The sequence below is a fragment of the Arvicola amphibius genome, chromosome 1, assembly GCF_903992535.2.
Source record: "Arvicola amphibius chromosome 1, mArvAmp1.2, whole genome shotgun sequence".
Taxonomy (NCBI): domain Eukaryota; kingdom Metazoa; phylum Chordata; class Mammalia; order Rodentia; family Cricetidae; genus Arvicola; species Arvicola amphibius.
In genome coordinates, this window is record NC_052047.1 from 67,660,195 (window position 1) to 67,679,564 (window position 19,370).

Consider the following 19,370-nt stretch of genomic DNA (forward strand, 5'->3'; position numbering starts at 1 on the left):
TCCCGCAGGCAGGACTGCCTACAAAACATGGTGCTCTTCCTTCAGAGAACTAAGAATCTGGGCCAGAGAGTTGACTCAACAGGCTTGCTGCCAAGTCTAAAGACTTGAGTACTGATTCTCAGAATCCTTGTGGTAGAAGGGAACTTCTTCCACAAATTGTCCCCTGAGACCTCCCCCACACCATACACATACACGTGAACTGAACAAATACAATAAATAAAGGTAATAAGAGTTCCAATATGGTGGAACAGAGAGCTAACTTGCATCAGGCCTGTGATCTGCACAGTCTTGAAGCCAGTCCTGCTGGACAGAGGTAAGAAAAAGGTTTTAGGCCAGGTGGTAGCGGCATACACCTTTAATCCCAGTACTAGGTAGTCAATTCTCTGTGAGTTTGAGGCCAGCCTGGTCTACAGAGTGAGATCTAGGACAGCCAGGGCCACACAGAAAGACCTGTTTCTAAAAACAAACAAACAAAACAAAAAGAAAGAAATGTTAGGAAGGAAGGAAGGAGGGAGGGAGGGACGGAAGGAGGAAGGAAGAGAAACTGCTGTGCAGGCTTCCAGGAGCCATGGCGAGTTTTTGACCTAGGTCCGCTTAGATCTGATTTGCATGAGCCTTACTTGTCAGCACTAAGTCACGTGGAATGGTCTGTGCCTCTCCCCACAGGTGTCCTGCTTCATTTCTCTTTTGTTTGACTTCCTGTTCCAGAGCCTTCAGCTGCTCCTGCTCTGTAGCAGACTCAACCCAAACTCTCCAACCATACAGACCCTCAAGGATCTTCAAAATCTTCCTTCATCGGATGTAAATTGATGTTGGCACAGGCCACTGACTGAAGCCCAGAGAGATGATGAACTAACCGAAGAACAGCTAATGTACAGAATGCACCCTGGCTGTGGAACTCCTCTCTCCTGAGGTTGGCCCACCCAGCCCTGGAGGAAGAGGCGTTTCACTGTGCGCAGGGTGTCTCCCAACCTACCTTTGAGTCATCCACAGTAGGTCAATGTGTGCCTGTGGTGGTATGCTCTTCCTGGGGCACGGATCTGCCAGGGCAAGGTGTATCACAATATAGACTCACTGACTATCCCCTGGCTCCTCCTCCCTCGAGGCATCCAGCAGCCCCAGAGCCTGCACTGACTCCTCCACAGGTTATTTCACATAGTAACCCCTATTTTTGCAGTCTCAGCCTAGGTCTAGATTTCACACTGTGGCAATTCTTGTGGGAGAGGAGTGGGGGATTCTGCCTTAATCTCGGCCAGACAGTTGAATTTGGGATCCTGAAATAGCATGCCCTAGTTGTTGCCATGGACCAGGAAGGACTCCCGAAGCAGATAAGCCATACCTCCTTTGTGAACATGGAGACTCATAATTGTCTGGAACTTCAGTTCAAATCCAGGGGATTTGATGCCCTTGTCTGACCTTGGTGGGTACCATGCATTCATGTGGTACACATGAATGTAGGCAAATACTTATACACAAAAAATAAAGAAAAATAAAAATTAAGGTCTTTCCATAGCATCTGCTTGAAGTTCCTGAAGATTAGCATAGGCACTCCGGTGGTTATTACCAGAGCAGGTCTAGTGGTGGTTCTTTGCTCCCTTGGACTCTCATCTCTACCAAAGCCAATGGTGGAAGGGTCTCCATGAAGCCAGTGGTCTCTCTCAAAACAGGACTGGAACAAGGCCTGACATCAAAGAAGCAGAACAACACTCACTTGTGGAGCAAATGAGGTACTTGGATTCTCAAAGACCTTTCCCTGGCGGCTGCTGCTGCCATTGGAAAGGTGGGGGGAGCTGTCATGGGGTCAGCACATTTGCAATCAGAGAACAATCAGTCATTAGCTGACTAATACAAAGAGGATTCAGGAAGGGATTAGAGAGCCTCAGAAGTGGGGTGTCTTAGCTATTGTTGTATTGCTGTGAAGAGACCAAGGTGACTCTTACAAAAGAGAGCATTTAACTGGGGGCTTGTTTACAGTTTCAGAGGTTTAGCCATTATCATCATGGTGGGGAACTTGGCAAGCATGGTGCTGGAGAGATAGCTGAAAGCAACACCCTGATCTGAAGAGGGGGGGCGGAGGGGACACAACAGGACGACTGAACTTGGCATGGGATTTACACAATATAACAGAGGCTTTCTTGTCCCGCCTGGTCCTGCAGCCACTTTTAAAATAATCACTCAGATTCCATCTTACACCTGTAAGAATGCCTAAAATCAAAAACACTGGTGACAACTTATGCTGGAGAGGTTGTGGGGAAAAGGGAACACTTCTGCATTGCTGATGGGAATGACAACCCCTTTGGATGTCAGTATGGCGATTTCTCAGAAAATTAGGAAACAACCTTCCTCAAGACCAAGTAATACCACTTTTGGGCATATATCTGTAGTGATGTGGCGAGCAGGCCTGCTTTTTGTTCTGCCTGGGTCCCGCATGGCTAGCTTAAGACCCGAAATAACAACATACAGAATGTATTCATTTAAACACTGCCTGGCCCATTATCTCCAGTCCCTTATTGGCTAACTATCACATATTGATCTAACCCATTTTTAATATCTGTATTACCACTTGACTGTGGCTTACCGGCATGAGTCTAATCAGCAGCCATCTTGGAGAGGAGACTCATGGCATCTGCCTGACCCTGTTTTCTTCCCCCCAGAATTCTGTTCTGTCTACTCCACCCAAGTAAGGGCTGGCCTATCAAAAGGCCAAGGCAGTTTTTTATTAACCAATGAAAGTAACACACAGACAGATGACCTACCTACATCATATACCCAAAGGATGCTCAATTGTGACACAAGGACATGTGCTCAACTATGTTCATAGCAGCTTTGTTTGCCATAGCCACAACCTGAAAACAACCTAAATGCCCCTCTATGGATGACGAAAATGTGGTACACATTTACACAATAGAGTATTACACAGCAGAAAAAATAACGACATCTTAAGTTTTGCAGGAAAATGGATAGAGCTAGAAAACATTTTGAGTGAGGTAACCCAGACACAGAAGACAATTATCACATGTACTCACTCATAGGTGGTTTTTAAACATAAAGCAAAGAAAACCAGCCTACAAACCATAATCCCAGAGAACTTAGACAACAATGAGGACACTAAGAGAGACTTACATAGATCTAATCTACATGGGAAGTAGAAAGTAGAAAAAGACAAGATCTCCTGAGTAAATTGGGAGCATGGGGACCTTGGGGAAGGACTGGAGAGGGGAGGGGAGAGGCAGGGAGGGGAGCAGAGAAAAATGTAGAGCTCAATAAATAACAATAAAATAAAAAAAAGAAAAAATAATCACTCGGAGACTTAATATGAATTACAAACTGTTTGACTTATTACTTACTAGCTTATTACTAACTAGCTTTTACAACTTAATCCATTTCTATTAATCTTTTTTTTTTTTACCACATAGCTTCGTGGTGTTACCTGTTCTCTAGTACATCTTGTTGTTCTGGCGGCTTGCCAGTATCTGCCCCTGACTCCGTCCTTCTTCTAGCTGTATCTCTGCTTGGATTTTCCACCTGGTTCTATCCTGCCTTGCTATACTCCAAAGCAGCTTCTTTATTAATCAATGGTAGTAAAATATATTCACAGCATACAGAGGCGTTATTCCACAGCAAGAAACCTCAAAGCCCACCACAGTGACTTACTTCCTCCAAAAAGGCCACAGCCACCAACTCTTCTAATCCTTCTCAAGCAGTGCCACTCCCTGATGGCTAAGCATTCAAATGCATGAGCCTATGGGGCCATTCTTATTCAAACCACCACAGGGTGCCTCTCAAAATTTTCAAGAAAATATTGAGAGAAGTCTTGAATAATCCCCAGGGTAACTTTTGGGAAGCCCTTCTGTGTTACTGAAGGAGACTTAAATGTCCAGCAGACCCCTAAAAGGGTTTTGGTCCCTTTAAGAAGTGAGTGTGCCTAAGAAGGCTGCAGAGGATGGATGGAAGGAACTGGGCTGGTGTGTGTGTGTGTGCGTGTGTGTGTGTGTGTGTGTGTGTGTGTGTGTGTGTGTGTGGTCATCCTGTCCTACTATGGAGTACACTCTACTTTGGGGTGTTAAGGAAGATTCTGAATTGGAGACACAGCTCTTTGGCCAAGTGGGTGCCTAGCTACCATGGGCAAAGCCATAGGTAGAACCTGTATTCCATCTCAGCGCCAGCTATAACACACAAACAATCCAAAACCACTTTTGTTTTGTTTTGCTTTGGTGAAACAGGGTCTCACTGTGTATTTTTGGCTTTCCTGGATTCATTTTGTAGACCATGCTGGCTTTGAGCTCACAGGGATCCGCCTGCCTCTCTCTGCCTTTTCAGCGCTGGGATTAAAGGCATGTGCCATTATGCCTAACTCACTTTTGTCTATAAATACCAGAAATGTCCCTGTGTTACCCTGGGCAAAAGCGGGTCTTCCTGGGAAGGCCACCATCAGAAGTGGCATCACAATTGCAGAAATTTCAGCTGAGCATGGTGGCGTATGCCTGCAATCCCAGCACCTGTGGGGTGAAAGCCTGAAGGTCAAGAGTTCATAGGGATTTGCGACCCACCTGGATGAAGAGGAACTAGGAGACAGACAGATTCCTGACAGGCAGACAGAGAGGAAGGGGGCCACAGACAGTTAACAGGAAGTCCTGCTTCTTCCTCATCTTCCTGACCTGAGACAATGGTGTGGTGGGATTTTTCTCTGGCCAGCAGGGCCCCCACTTCCGGCTGTCCCTCCCGGAGTGACTAGATAGATTCAGGACTGTTCTTAAAAATGTCCTGAGGCTGAGAGCCTGCCAGCTCCCCTTTCTTTAAGCTGAACAATCCAAAATTAGGGGAAGGGGCTCTTTCCCAGGCCACCAAAAACACTTAAAACCCCTAGGGAAAACGTGGGTTGTGAATTCTGAGTCCCTTCTTTGCTCTACAGGAAGTCTTTGTATGTCTTGTTCTCTGTGTGCACAGATACACTCCTTATACGTGAATAAAACTTGCTACCTGTTGCTGCCTGCTGTGTCTGAGAACTTTCCTGCGTCTTAGTTCTTTAACCAAAGGAGAAAATAAATGGCATCAAGATTCCATTTTGATTCAACAAGATTCAAAATAAATGCCATCAAGATTCCACAGTCACAGCTACGGGAGACCTGTCTCAAAACAAAACAAAAACACCAACCTAAAACCCAGCTAAGCAAACAAGGTAATCGGGGTTGAAGAGACAGCTCAGCAGTTAGACATACTTTCTGCTCTTTTTTTTTTTTGATATTTATTGAGCTCTACATTTTTCTCTGCTCCCTTCCCCGCCTCTCCCCTCCCACTTCAACCCTCCCCTAAGGTCCCCATGCTCCCAATTTACTCAGGAGATCTTGTCTTTTTCTACTTTCTACTTCCCATGTAGATTAGATCTATGTAAGTCTCTCTTAGTGTCCTCATTGTTGTCTAAGTTCTCTGGGATTGTGGTTTGTAGGCTGGCTTTCTTTGCTTTATGTTTAAAAACCACCTATGAGTGAGTACATGTGATAATTGTCTTTCTGTGTCTGGGTTACCTCACTCAAAATAATGTTTTCTAGCTCCATCCATTTTCCTGCAAAATTCAAGCTGTCGTTATTTTTTTCTGCTATGTAGTACTCCATTGTGTAAATGTACCACATTTTTCTTCTCCATTCTTCGGTCAAGGGGCATTTAGGTTGTTTCCAGGTTCTGGCTATGAACATAGTTGAGCACATGTCCTTGTGTCACGACTGAGCATCCTTTGGATATATATTTAAAAGTGGTATTACTGAGTCTTGAGGAAAGTTGTTTCCTAATTTTTTGAGAAATCACCATACTGACATCCAAAGGGGTTGCACCAGCTTACATTCCCTTTTCCCCATAACCTCTCCAGCACAAGTTATCATCAGTGTTTTTGATTTTGGACATTCTTACAGGTGTAAGATGGAATCTCAGAGTTGTTTTGATTTGCATTTCTCTGTTGACTAAGGATATTGAACATTTCATTAAGTGTCTTTTGCCATTTTAGATTCCTCTGTTGAGAGTTCTCTGTTTAGGCCTGTACTCCGTTTTTGTTTTTTTCTTTTATTGGATTATGTCACTTTCTCTTACAAGGAACCTGGTTTGGGTTCCCAGCACCCACACAGCAGCTCACAACTGCCTGTAACTCCAGCTCCAGGAGATCTGATGCCCTCTTTTGGTCTCTGCATGCATCTGCATTCTTGTGGTACACATACATATTCACACACACACACACACACACACAATTAAGTAAATAAAATGTAAAAAAGGTAATAATTTCAAAATAAAAGAGGGCTCAAGTTAAGAGCCTGTGCTGCTTTTCCAGGGAACCCAACTTGCAACTTTGGTTGCCAGCTGTGAACCACCTGTAACTCCTGATTGGGGGGAGGGGCGGAAATCTGTTGTCTCTGACTCTACAGTCCCCAGCATGCACCTGCACTTTTCCATACACTGACACACAATTAAAAGTAAAGTATGCCGGGCGGTGGTGGCGCACGCTTTTAATCCCAGCACTTGGGAGGCAGAGGCAGGCGGATCTCTGAGTTTGAGGCCAGCCTGGTCTACAAGAGCTAGTTCCAGGACAGACTCTAGAAACTACAAGGAAACCCTGTCTCGAAAAACCAAAAAAAAAAAAAAAAAAAGAAAAAGAAAAAAAAAAGAGTAAAGTATGTCAGCCAGGTGGTGGTGGCACACCTCTTTAACCCCAGCACTCGGGGAGCAGAGGCAGGTGGATCTCTGTTAGCTTGAGGCCAGCCTGGCCTTCATAATGAGTTATAGGATAGCTGGGGCTACATATAGAAACCCTGTCTCAAAAACAAACAAACAAACAAACAAACACCCCAAAAGGTAAGTCTTTAGGAAAAGAGAGAGAAGGGTCTCTCAGATTTATAGCTTTAGTTCGTCCAAAATTGTTTTCTGGGGCCTGACCTGGTTGTGCAATTTCCAACACACACACACAAGCATGCGTGAGCACTGCTGGATGAAAAAGAAAGTTTTAAACCAAAAAAAGAAAAAAAAAAAAAAGAAAGTTTTAGGACTAGTGTTTAGCTCAGTGGTGGGGTGCTAGGGAGTATTTCTGAGTCCCCGAGCATCCTCCCTTCCTCTCGGGTTGGCTTGGGTTCCGCGGTTTCCAGTCCTTCTCATCAGCCTGTTACTCTGAGCTCTGCACCGAAGTAGATCCTTGCTGTAATGTGGGCTCTCAGCCTGTTGTGCTTGACTGGGGCAGGTGGTTCAAGAGGGCGCTGAGACAGATTACTGGGCACCAAGACATAGAAGAGCTATCAGTGCCCTGGAAGATGGAGGGATAACAGCATGGCAGAGACTCCAAGGAGAGTTCAGACCCCAGCACCAGAGATAGACAGTCAGAATCAGCCTCCGTAGCAGGGGAGGGAGTCGTATTTTATTATACATTTTTGTTTATGGGGATGGTTCACAGCAAGCGCCTGCAGCTGGGCTCTGCCATTCTTAGGCAGGAGGCAGGATGCAAATTCACTTCCTAAGTGATATGTGGTAGCACTTAGCTCTGGGCTCACAAACAATGACATAGTATTCTAACATTAATCTTTTCTCTTCCTTCTCCTTCTCCTTTTGATGGTCTAACTATACAGTTCTGGCTGTCTTAGAACTCATTCTGTATACCAGACTGGCTTCTAACTCACAGTGAACCACCTGCTTCTGCCTCCAGAGTGTTGGGATTAAGGATATTCTACCGCACCTGGCTCTCTTACACAGACCTCATACTAGACATTAGTATTCAGGCATCCATACTGGTCTGCCCTTGGGGTCCTGACAGGAGTGTTAACATTCAGGCATCTGCACTGGCCTGCCCTAGGGGCCCTGACAGAGTACATCTTCAGCTGCAGCCACTAAGAGCACCTTCTGTGCATGTTTGCTATGTTCCCTTTTTGCCCACTTCCCATATTGCCCACTTTCTCTCCCTCTCCCTCTCTCTCTCTGCTACTCTTGTCCCCAGGGAACAATCTCGGTCCCCCTATCCCTTCTCTGACCGTTTTCTCTCCTCTTCCAATAAACCTCCTATGTGAGAGCCTTGTTTCATGGCGTGACTTTGCGGCATTTTTAAATAAATTACAACATTGGTTCCCTGATCGGGAAAGGCTCTCCTGGCACTTCCTCCTGCCTGGTGCAGTTTGAAGCACACAGAGACCCTGGAACCTGGTCCACATACAACAACCTCACTTTTATAACAGATCACTGGGCTCCTCCATTAAACACCAGCATGATTGGTGAACCCCCTCTTCTCTACCTCTGGCCATTTTCTCGGGTGAAGACTCGTCTCTTGAGAGTGGTTTCTTGTCTTTTGGCCTCGTCAATCCTGGTACCAGGAACCCACGGCTCTTTCCAGCACAGAGCCCTTGGCCCCTACTCTGTGTTTGATGAATCCCTGAGATGCCCGTGCCTTCTTGAAAATGACCCTCTGGATTCCTGGGACGCTAGGAATTACAGATCCTTGGGTCTCACCTATCTGCCCCACTCATGGGAACTCTGATATCATCTACACCTCCAACTTTTGCACTCAGTGCCCAACATTTGGGCTTCTAAACTCATCTGCCTTTGCAGTCAGATCTGGCCCAAATACCCCTCAGATACTGCTTTCTCATCCGCTCTCTTCCACCTGCAACAAACCTGCTTTCTCTCTGACGCTTTATTTCATTGAGTACCAACAGTTAGGTCTCTGGTGCGGTTACCCGCCTCTGACCATTCCCCTGGATGTGAGGCTCCCTTTCCTGGGCACAGTTCTTTCCTTGACTTCTGGCTTTTCTCCAAGTCCTGGTATCAGGTGACTGTGTCTCTGTCGGGCTCAGAGCCCTTGGCCCCTGTTCTTCTGTGATGACAAACTGAAACAGCTTGTGCCCACTCAGTCTGATTCCCCCTTGGACACCAGTGCCGTCAGCCCTTTGGATCTCCTTTCTCTACCTCACTCGCTGTGCCCACTCAGTCTTCCTCTGCCTCATCCCTGGGAGCTGTGTCACGCACCTCCTTGTTCCCATGGGATGTCTTTTGGAGACCCACTGACTACTCCTTTAAATCAAATCTGGCCTCACTAGTCCTTGGGCCAGACAGTCAGGGAACTGAGAAAGAATTCTCCACTTTCCTTTTCATTACTCCAAAACCGGCTTTCTACTGGGTGGGAGAATCTATGGAAGTGTATACTTTCCTTCCTGACCCCTCTCCTCTCCTCGTTCTCCTATCTTTAACAACCACATCCTACTTCATCATTTTTTTTCTCTGTATCTTCAACAATACATTAAAAAAAATCTGTGTTTAAACAACTAATCAATTATTGTTATAGGACTACTAACTGATAGCCACAGAGCTAGAGGTACAAGTCCACTACACATGTCCAGGAGGTGAGAACCAACAGCGCCCCAGAGGTAGCCACCTCCCCCAGATTCAGAAAAGAGACTCACAGAACAGAGTTTAATGTAACTCTTTGTCATTCCTTTATTTAAAGGTACTAACTCTACAATGACTGCCATCAGTAATCAACCTTCTGTGTCTCCTGGTAAATTGACTAGAAAGAGGGTGTCCAGGCGATGCTATGGTGATGGGAAAGGATCAGGTGCTTTGAGCTTCAGGGAGTCCACTTGGATCCACCTTGAACAGCATCTTGCCAGGTCCAAGCGGCGCCTGATGGTTCCTCAGAGTTTGGACATTGAAGTGAAACAGTCAGATACCCAGGACACTGGAGCTTTCTCAGGTGCCCCAAAGATTGTGACGCCCCCAGATCAGCATGAAGCAGCTTTGAGAACTCGATGTCCTTATTTCCACCTCACCTGACTCCTCATCTTTTTAAAATAAACAAAAGGAAGGAGTGTTAGTATTCAGGCATCTGCACTGGCCTGCCCTGGGGGTCCTGACAGGATATGTCCTGAGCTGCAGCCACTAAGAGCACCTCTGTGCACATTCATTATGTTCCCTTTTAAAAGGTGGGCCTTGTCCAACTCCGTGTGTGTGTGTGTGTGTGTGTGTGTGTGTGTGTGTGTGTGTGTGGTCTTTCCCTCCCTCTGCCTCTCCCCCTCCCTTCCTCTTTCTCTTCCACTCCACTTGCCCCCAGGGACTGGTCTCTGCTTCCCTCTCTGCTCCTTCTCTCTCCTCTTCCAATAAACTTCCTATGTGAGCCTTGTTGCATGGTGCGACTTCTCTTCATGGTGTTTTTAAAATTATACCACTAGGCCTCTTGAGTCAGGATCCACAGAGTTAGAAACACAGTTTATAGTGATTATGAAAAGCATTCACCACAGCTAAGAAAGGACGATTGCATAGCAACAAGATTCTCAGGGATTCGTGTGTATCCTAAAGAAACCAGCGAGGGGGGGTAGGATGTTTATTTTTCTCATGAACACATGCACATATGCACATGTGCGCGCGCACGCGCGCGCACATACACACACACACACACACACACACACACACACAGTCTCTATATATAGTCCAAGCTCTCCTCAAATTCACTATGGAGACCAGGCTGGGTTCAAGCTACAGATATTCCTGCTTCTGCTTCCAGGGTGCTGTGACCTCAAGAGTTTAAAGCTAGCCTTGGGTCCACAGGGAGTTTGAGGTCAAAGATTCTTAGGCCTTGTGGGAAGGCTGTGGCTTTAGGCTCCAGCAGTTTTTTAGGGCCCACCTGGGGAAGGCAATAAAAGTCAGCCGTAGGCTGCTCTCACCAATTACTGCTCAGATGCGAGCTGGGCAGAAACCCAGCCAACAGCTGCCTTTTCCTCCCCAGGACTGGGCCTGGGAAACCCAGGCCTCTGACTTGCAGGGGCTTTTGAGCCTGGTTGGAGGGAGAGCTTCCTGTGTGTTGATCAGTGGCCTCCCTGAGTTGACAGGGCCACTGATTAGGTGCTCCCCGAGCTGTAAGTAACTCAGCTCTATGGCCCCAGGATAGGAATAGCTGACATTTCTTGGCCCTGTAGGAGTTCCAAAGTGCCTTCTGCCTTTATCATGTTGATCATTATGATTTTGGATAAAAAGCCAAGAAGAAGCAGTGACTATAGTGGCCGGTCACCAGTTCTGAAACTCAACCCAGAGGACGCCAAGCTGAGCTTAGTGAGGTCATTACTTGTACCTCTGTTACGTTTGTTTTTCAGTTTATTATTTTTAAGTTACTTTGTTATGACACACACAGAGGAAGAGAAGAGAGTCCGTGAGAGCACGGTGGCCTTGTGTGGAGGTCAGAATATAACTTTCAGCAGTCAGTTCTCTCCTCCTGCCGTGGGCTCTGGGGCTTGGCACAGGTCGTGGGGCTTGCTGAGCAAGAGCAAGTATATTTTGAATCATCTCACCTGCCCTTTCTTGGCTTTTAAAAATTGTCTCTTGGGGTGTGGTGGTGTTCACTGTTGTCCCAGCACTTGGGAGGTAGCAGCATGAAGAGCGGGAGCTGGGAAACCCTCAGATACAGAGTGAGCTCATGACCAGCTCAAACTGTACGAGACGCTGTTAAAAACAAAACAAAAAATGCATCTCAAAAAAATTAAAAGTGAAATCAGTTTAGGTGATTGGTTCAGAGTAAGTACATCCTCTTGTGTTGTCATTTTAAGCACAATATATATCAGATATCTATATCTCTCTGTCTCCCTCTGAAACGGGGTCTTGATAGAGACAAGGCTGGCCTCGAACTCTCGATCTTCTTACCATCAGAATCAGGCCGGTGTCTACCACCGATGGCTACTGTAGCAGCTTCCTTTCTCACATACATGTCTGGAATACTCTATGGAGTGCAGCAGCTTCCTTTCTCAGTGCTGAAACTCTGTTAGAGGAAGGTGGAGTCTACTTCTCTCGCTCACCACCACCTGAGGAGGAGAGATCTTTATCCACCACCCCCAGGTTCCAGGTGTCACTCAGCACCTCAAGGCATACTGAGTAATTGCTGACTAGGCTCCAGAAGGATCTAGCCTGGACAGGACTCTTCTTGTGTCTCCCAAACTTATGGAATGACATCACAGGTGAGGCTTGGCCAGTAGAAGGAAATCACGTTGGTGAGGACAGACAGACGCTTGAGGGCATGAGCAAAGGCAGGATGCAAACAGACCACAGATACGTGCAGGCCAGAGGGGAGAAAGGACAGGGCTGGGGCCACAGGACTAATGATGCTAACCCCGGTCAGTTTCATAAGCACAGGTCCCCCTTCAGCGCCAGCAACGCTGAATAGGAAGGTATTGCATTCATTACATTTCCCTTGCTGTGAAAAAAACACTATGACCAAGGCTATTTATAAACAACGAATTTATTTGGGGTTATGATTCCAGAAGGTTAGAGTCCATGATGGAGGAGCAGGAAGCAGAGGGCTCACATCATGAACCACGCAGAGAGTGTGAACGCTGAGCTGCTTCCTCCAGTAAGGCCACATCTCCTAGGCTTTCCCAAACAGTGACACCAACTGGGGACCAAGTGTTCAAATGCCAGGCCCTATGAGGGATGTCTTACTTAGGGTTCCTATTGCTGTGATGAAGCACCATGACCAAAGCAACTTGGGAGGAGAGGGTTTATTTGGCTTAGGCTTCTACATCACAGTTCACCATCAAAGGAAGTCAGGACAGGAACTCAAACAGGAACCTTGAAGCTGATGCAGAAGCCATGGGGGAGTGCGTCTCACTGGCTTGCTCCCCTTGACTTGGTCAAACTGCTTTCTTATAGAACCCAGGACCTTCAGCTCAGGGATAGCATCCCATATAATGTTCCCTCCCTCATGGATCACTAATTTAAAAAATGCCCTACAGGCTTGCCTATGGCCTGATTTTATGGAGGCATTTTCTCAATTAAGGGTCCCTTCTTTCAGATGACTCCAGCTTGTGTCAAGATGAAATAAAATTAGCCAACACATGTATGCTTACCCCCCCCCCCACTTGCGATCAGGACTGTGAGGCCCATTGAGACCATGGAGACACACATGATTGTGCCATGATCTTAATTCAGGGCTCACACCACAGGGCTGCCTCACAGTGAATAAGTAGGTGACATTTGTGGGATAAAGGAAGAAGGGATGCTGTTTGGTACATTTTTTGTAAAAATTGTACATGATGAGCAATTTACATCTGTGCCCAGTGTTCAGAAACCCCCACCCCAAGACACCAATTACAAAGTGGTACTTAGCAAAAGAGAAACCCAGTTGACCCTCCTTTGAGCCATGTGATGATCCATGTTCACATGACCAGTAATAAACTTTACACCACCTCTTGATCTAATGCACTAAGAAGGGCATTCCATTGCTTCTCTGATGTTCTTCCATGAAGTGCAAAGCGTCGGTCTAGACATGAGGGGAGAAACCTTCATCATTCAAATAGAGCAATGAGAGTCAAGGTCTTAAGAGAAAGTGACAGACCATCTCAGATTGGAGGCAAGGAAGACAGCAGTAAGTGTAGTGTGGATGTAATCAGAATAAAAATGGAAGGAATTCAAATGATCCTGGCCCACCATGATGGCTCATGCTTGTGATCCTGGCAGCCTGAGGCAGGAGGATCACCATGAGTTTTAGGCCAGCCTGGGGTATTCAATAAGACCTTGTCTCAGATATAAATAAACAGGGCAGGAGAGATAGTTCAGCGGGTAAAGGCTCTTTGGCATCAAGCCTGAGAACCTGAGTTTGATCCCTGGAATTTACATGGTGTGGGGAGAGAACACAGAGTGTGGTGTCCAGGAGGCTAGAACAAGGTATCGAATCCCCTGGAGCTGGCGTTACAGCTGTTTGAACTACCCCATGGCAGTGTTAGGAACTGAACTCTTGTCTTCTGAAAGAACATTAGGTGCTCTTAACCACCGAGCTGTCTCTTCAACTCCATTAACAAGGATTTTATGTAGCATAGGCTAGCCCAGAACTAAAAATCCTCTTGCCTCTTTCCCCCACTGAGACAGCAATTTCAAGTATGCTTCATCATACCCAACCAAAATGAAATTTTTTGTTTTGTGGGATTTGTTGGAGGTGTTGTTGTTGCTGAGTCTTGCTCTAGAACTCAGGTTGTCTTGGGACAATTTCTGTAGCCCTGTCTGACCTCAAACTCATGGCAATCCTCCTGCCTCAACCTCTAGAGTGCTATGATTACAGTTTTGAGTTACCATGTCCACTTTTTAAATATATATATATACAAAGTCTATCTCGGTTAAAAGAACTATACAGATCTTGATAAAGTAAGACAATAATATACAGATCTTCAGCTGATACCTTCCCACCTATAGGGCTGATCTCCAAACTGACATCGAAGACCATTGATCTTAGCTTCAAGGCCCAATTCAAATGTATCACTTCTAAATAGCGGCTCTGATTTCCGTAGACTAGCTGACTTCCTCCCTGGACACCCAGAATGCTTCTTCCTGCACGTCTATTACAACATATATTATCAGAATAGTAAACATCAGAATAATGCCCCCTCAGCTCCCCCAGCTCCCCTACTCATCTATGCTTTTTCCCTCTTCTGACCCTTTAATAATGAGGAGGTTCTTTTTGAAATATTTTCATTATAGGTGTTTATTCACTTACTCATGTGTGGGGTGGGCGCATATTGTGCCCAGTATGATGGAGTCCTTTCTTTCTTTCCACCATGTGGATCCCAGGGATTGAACACATGCCGTCAAGCTTGACATCGGCACCTTTGCTCCGAGAGCCCTCTTCCAGGCCTGCTGTCTTGCTGTGATAAACAGCCTCACAGTTGATTCGTTCAAACGCAGACATATGACTCAGTTGGGGCCAATCACATACCTTCCAATTTTTTTTCCTCTTTCATGCTGGAACTGAAAATTCCTTGATTGATGGTGTCTCTGGTTTCTGAAGTCATGAGATACAAAATATAGAGATGTTGGGCACCCGAGTCCCTGCCAAAGGAGAAAAAACCCTATCTGTAGGTAGAGTAACATGGCCACTAATGAGAGAGAAACTGGGAGAATCTGAGAGACAGTGGAGAGATGCCTGATTCCATTTTCCCCCTGCTGCCGAGAGCTGAACCTAGAACCTCACTTGTGCTAGGCCAACCCTGCACTACTGAACTAATACAGCTTGGCCCTTAATTTCTTTTTTATTAATTATTACATCACTATTTTTGAAATAGAGTCTTGAACCTGGGTTCCTCTCAATGAATACTACACTAAAACTTGCTCCCAACTGCTTTCTTTTTTAAAATTAGGGTAGCCAGAAGGATTTTCTGTGGCTCTCAACCCACAGACAGTGAATATAATGATCTGTCTGTCTCCCTCATGGGAGGACTGCCAGATGACCATCTTAGCTCATGTCCTCTCTGGCCCCGCCTACTGAGAAAACTGAGACAAAGTGGTGAGTTACTTACACAGGTAGTTTTTATAGTTATATCTGAGATTAATGTCTACTATTGTGTTTTATGAGGTGGTGGTAACAGTAAAAAAAAAATCATTTTTTCCTTTCCTTTGGTGTCTGTCCTGTTTGAGGAGGTACTGCCAGGCAAAGGCTCCTCTGGGGCACAGTGCCTGCTGGGTAGGTGTGGCCATGAGATGAGCAAGATGAGCTAATGGGCTTAGAGCTCTTCTGGCCTTCTGACTGTCATGTGGGGCAGATCTGGTTCAGAATGGTTCCAGCTTGTTCGTTCACCCCAATCTTTTAAGAGTTTTTAAAGCAGACCTAATTTACTTATTTGAAACAGGTTCAAAAGAAAATACCCTCCTTGCCTGCCCTCCCCCCACGCCACTTCTTTTTTCCCCATTGCTGGGAACAGAAGCTAAGCGCCTGTGCATGCGAGACACAGGCCTGCCCTCTACCCCAGAGCCGCACATCCCAGCGCTCTGACCTCTCCAGCAGATTTCAGATTAACCTTCTCCTCTATCTCGGTCATCTGTTCAGGGGTGAGAGGAGAGGTGAAGCCTCCCCTCTCAGGAGTGTCAGAGACCAGTTCCTGCGGTGGGGAAAGAGACCCAGACTGTGAGCCAGACAACCCTGTGGTTTCTTCTCTGGTTGACTCTTAAATTCTCAAGCAACTCGATTCATTTCTCCAAGCCACAGTTTCCCTATCTGTGAAATAATAAGGATGACTATCCCGCTTATTTGTGTGTGTGTGTGTGTGTGTGTGTGTGTGTGTGTATTGCTATACTGAACTTTTACACTAGTGCCTGGGATCTGAATTCAAGTCCTGAATTCAAGCTTTCATATCAGTTGCTTTTCTCACTGAGCCACCTCCCCAGCCCCATTTATTTTTGTTTATTTATTTGTTTGTTTGCTCTTACTTAGCTAAATTTGGCCTTGACCCCTGACCCTCCTATCTTTACTTACAAGACCTGGGATTACAGGCAGGTGCCAACATGCACTAGAGTTATTTGTTGGTGAGTCAGGATCTCAAATGCATAGCCTAGGCTTTTGTAGAGCCCCAGATCCTCCTGCCTCAACTTCCTGAGTGCTACAGCCTTGCATTGACACTTCCTGCCAGCCTACACTCAGCTCAAGGTTGTTCCAAAGAGCTGTAAAAGGCATTGGCAACAGCGTGGAAGCAGGAAGTTTGTAGAATAGGTGCCAAGGATTACTCATGGAGCCTGTCCCGGTGTCTGAAGGGGCAGTACCAGTGCAGGGAGTCTTTTTCCGTCCCATCATCCAGCTCCCAAATAACGACACAGAGACTTATTATTAATTATGAAAGCTCAGCCTCAGCTTAAGCTTGTCCCACTAACTCTTATAACTTAAATTAACTCATTTATTTTAATCTGCGTTCTGTCTCGTGGCTCCTTACCTCATCTCTCTATACTACTGCCCGTGCTGCTTCCTCCTTGTCTGGCTGGCAACTCTGCCTCCTTCTTCCCAGAGTTCTCTTTCTGCCTGGAAGTCCCGCCTATACCTCCTGCCTAGCTATTGGCTATTCAGTTTTTTACTACACCAATCACAGCAGTACATTTTCACATAGTGCACAAATAACCCACAACAAATGAGAATGCTGGGTTGTGGTGGAACACACTTTTAGTCCAAGCTCTTGGGACTAAAAGCAAGTGGATCTCTGTGGGTTCGAGGTCAGCATCTGCATAAGTAGCTCCAGGTCAGCCAGGGCTACAGAGTGAGGCTGTCTAAAGTGGAGGAGGATTGGTGGTGGAAGGAAGTATGAGCTTTCCCAGTCTGACCTCTTCTCCACATCACTCTTCCTCGATTCCCTCGACTGGAAATAGATCCTATGGTCTTTGGGGGTCACATGGTTTCTCTTTGATGACTTCACAATGGGCACTGAAGGATGTACAAAAACCGCAGAGAGGGAGACTCTCCAGATAGAGTGCCCCCCCATAAATATACATACACAAGGACTCAGAGTTAAAGTCACTGTGACATAGGTGAGCGGCATGGGTCTCATGTGCTTTATTTCATGGGAACAGTAATGTCTCTTGTTGGGTGGGGTGAACATTTCCATAATCCCAGCATTTGAGAAGTAGAGAAGGGAGGGTCAGAAGTTCAAGGTCATCTTTGGCTACTTAGAAACTCTGAGGCTAGCCTAGGCTGAGTGAGACCTTGTCTAAAACAAAGGAAGTCAGATAGGACTAGGCATGTGACCTGGTTGGTGTCCTTGCTTACGGTGAGCAAGACCCTGGGTTTTGTCTCTTTTACTGTAATGTTAGCACTTGGAAGACAGAAATAGGAAGACTGAAAGTTCAAGGCTATCATCAGCTACAAAAGAAGCCTTGAGATAAATGAGACCCTGGTGAAGGAAAAGAAATGCCCCAGAGTGGTAGCCCACGCCTTTAGTTTCAGGACTGGGGTGGCAAAGGCAGGTGAATCTCTCTAAGTCTGAGTCTAGCCTGCTCCACATTGTGGGTTCCAGGCTAGCAAGGGAGCGTGAAACCCAGTCAATCAGTCAATCAATACATTCCCTTGCTTGGTGAGAATTGCACAAGACAATGCAGGTGCGTCCTTAGTACCTACAAGGCATGGTAAGTGCACCATCCTGGTGCACACTAAAGTTACTAACAGCCCATATTCTTCTTGTGTTATTTTATTTTGGAGATAAAGTGTAGTCTCTAAGAAGGGACTATCCCAGAGTCACACGGTCATCAGCAGCTGGGTAGGACTTGGCCCACAGCATTTTCTTTGGTAGAGTGATAATTCAAGGTAAGTGCACTACCACTGAGCTACACCCTCAGCCCTGAACCTCCTTGACACCGGAGCCCAAGGTTGAAGCCCTGGGCTGTAGACACCTCTCTATGGAGACTCTTTTTCTGGCCCTAGCTGCCTCCCTGACTCAGCAACTGTGGGTGGTCTTATTCCTGTGTGTGGGCAGCAAAGCCAGAGAACAGCCTCTCAATTCCTTGGAAACCAAATATGGCCAGTCCTAACTCTTCAGGGCCAGATCCCCAGGCTGGACCTGCTGCTGCCTGTTCACTGGGCTGTGGGGCCCTAATCGCCTCTCAGCCTCCTGGCTGTGTTCCAGAAGACCCTGAGAGAGACTCCATTTGGATCACTTCTCCTCAGGATATTGTTCGACAAGTTGCTCAAATGAGCCTAAGACCAGTCTTTCCTCTGGGCTGCAGTGATTCTCAACCCCAAATCTTTCTGATGTACACTATTTTCTTGGACAGCCTTTTCCTTTTCATCCTCCGCTACCCTGCGTGATCCTTCCTGACTACGTACGTTTATCAGGAGGAGGTCATCCATCCCTTCCTTCCTCCCTTCCTCCCTTCCTCCATACTTCCCTCCCTCCCTCCCTTCCTCCCTCCCTCCTATCTCTCCCTTCCTCCATCCATCCCTCCCCTTCATTCATCCACTCCTCCACTCAATCATCAATCCACTTGATTGATCCATCCACTATCCAGCCACCCACTCAGTGAGCCACTTATGCTAGGAACTTTATATATTCTTCCAGATTAGAGACCTCTGAAGACTGAAGACCAGGTGCCAAAGGATGATTTTCCAACCAACACCCACACATTTAACAGCCTTGGTGTGTTCCTCACAAATTAGCTAAATTATTTAGTTTCTCTTTTCTTAAGTTTTTAGTGTGAGAGTGAGCGAGCGAGCGAGCGAGCGCGCGCGCGCGCGCGTGTGTGTGTGTGTGTGTGTGTGTGTGCGCGCGCGCGCACTCACACGCTCATGCCAGAGTGTGAGTGTGGAGCTTAGATGACAGCTTGCAGGAGCCATTTCTCTCCTTCCACTGTGTGGATCCTGAGGATTGAATGTACGTTGTTAGGCTTGTGACAAGTGCCTTTATCTGCTGAACCATCTTGGCCATCCTATTTTCGGGTTTTGAAAGAGTCTCGGGTAGCCAGACTGGCCTTGAAGTTGCTACGTAGTTGGAGATGGCCTTAAGCTCCCAATCCTTCTCCTCCTCCTCCTCCTCCTCCTCCTCCTCCTCCTCCTCCTCCTCCCTTTCTGAGTGCTGGGAATAATTGTGGCAGGTTCTTCCACACCTTCTTCTCATAGATGTGTGTGTTAAAAT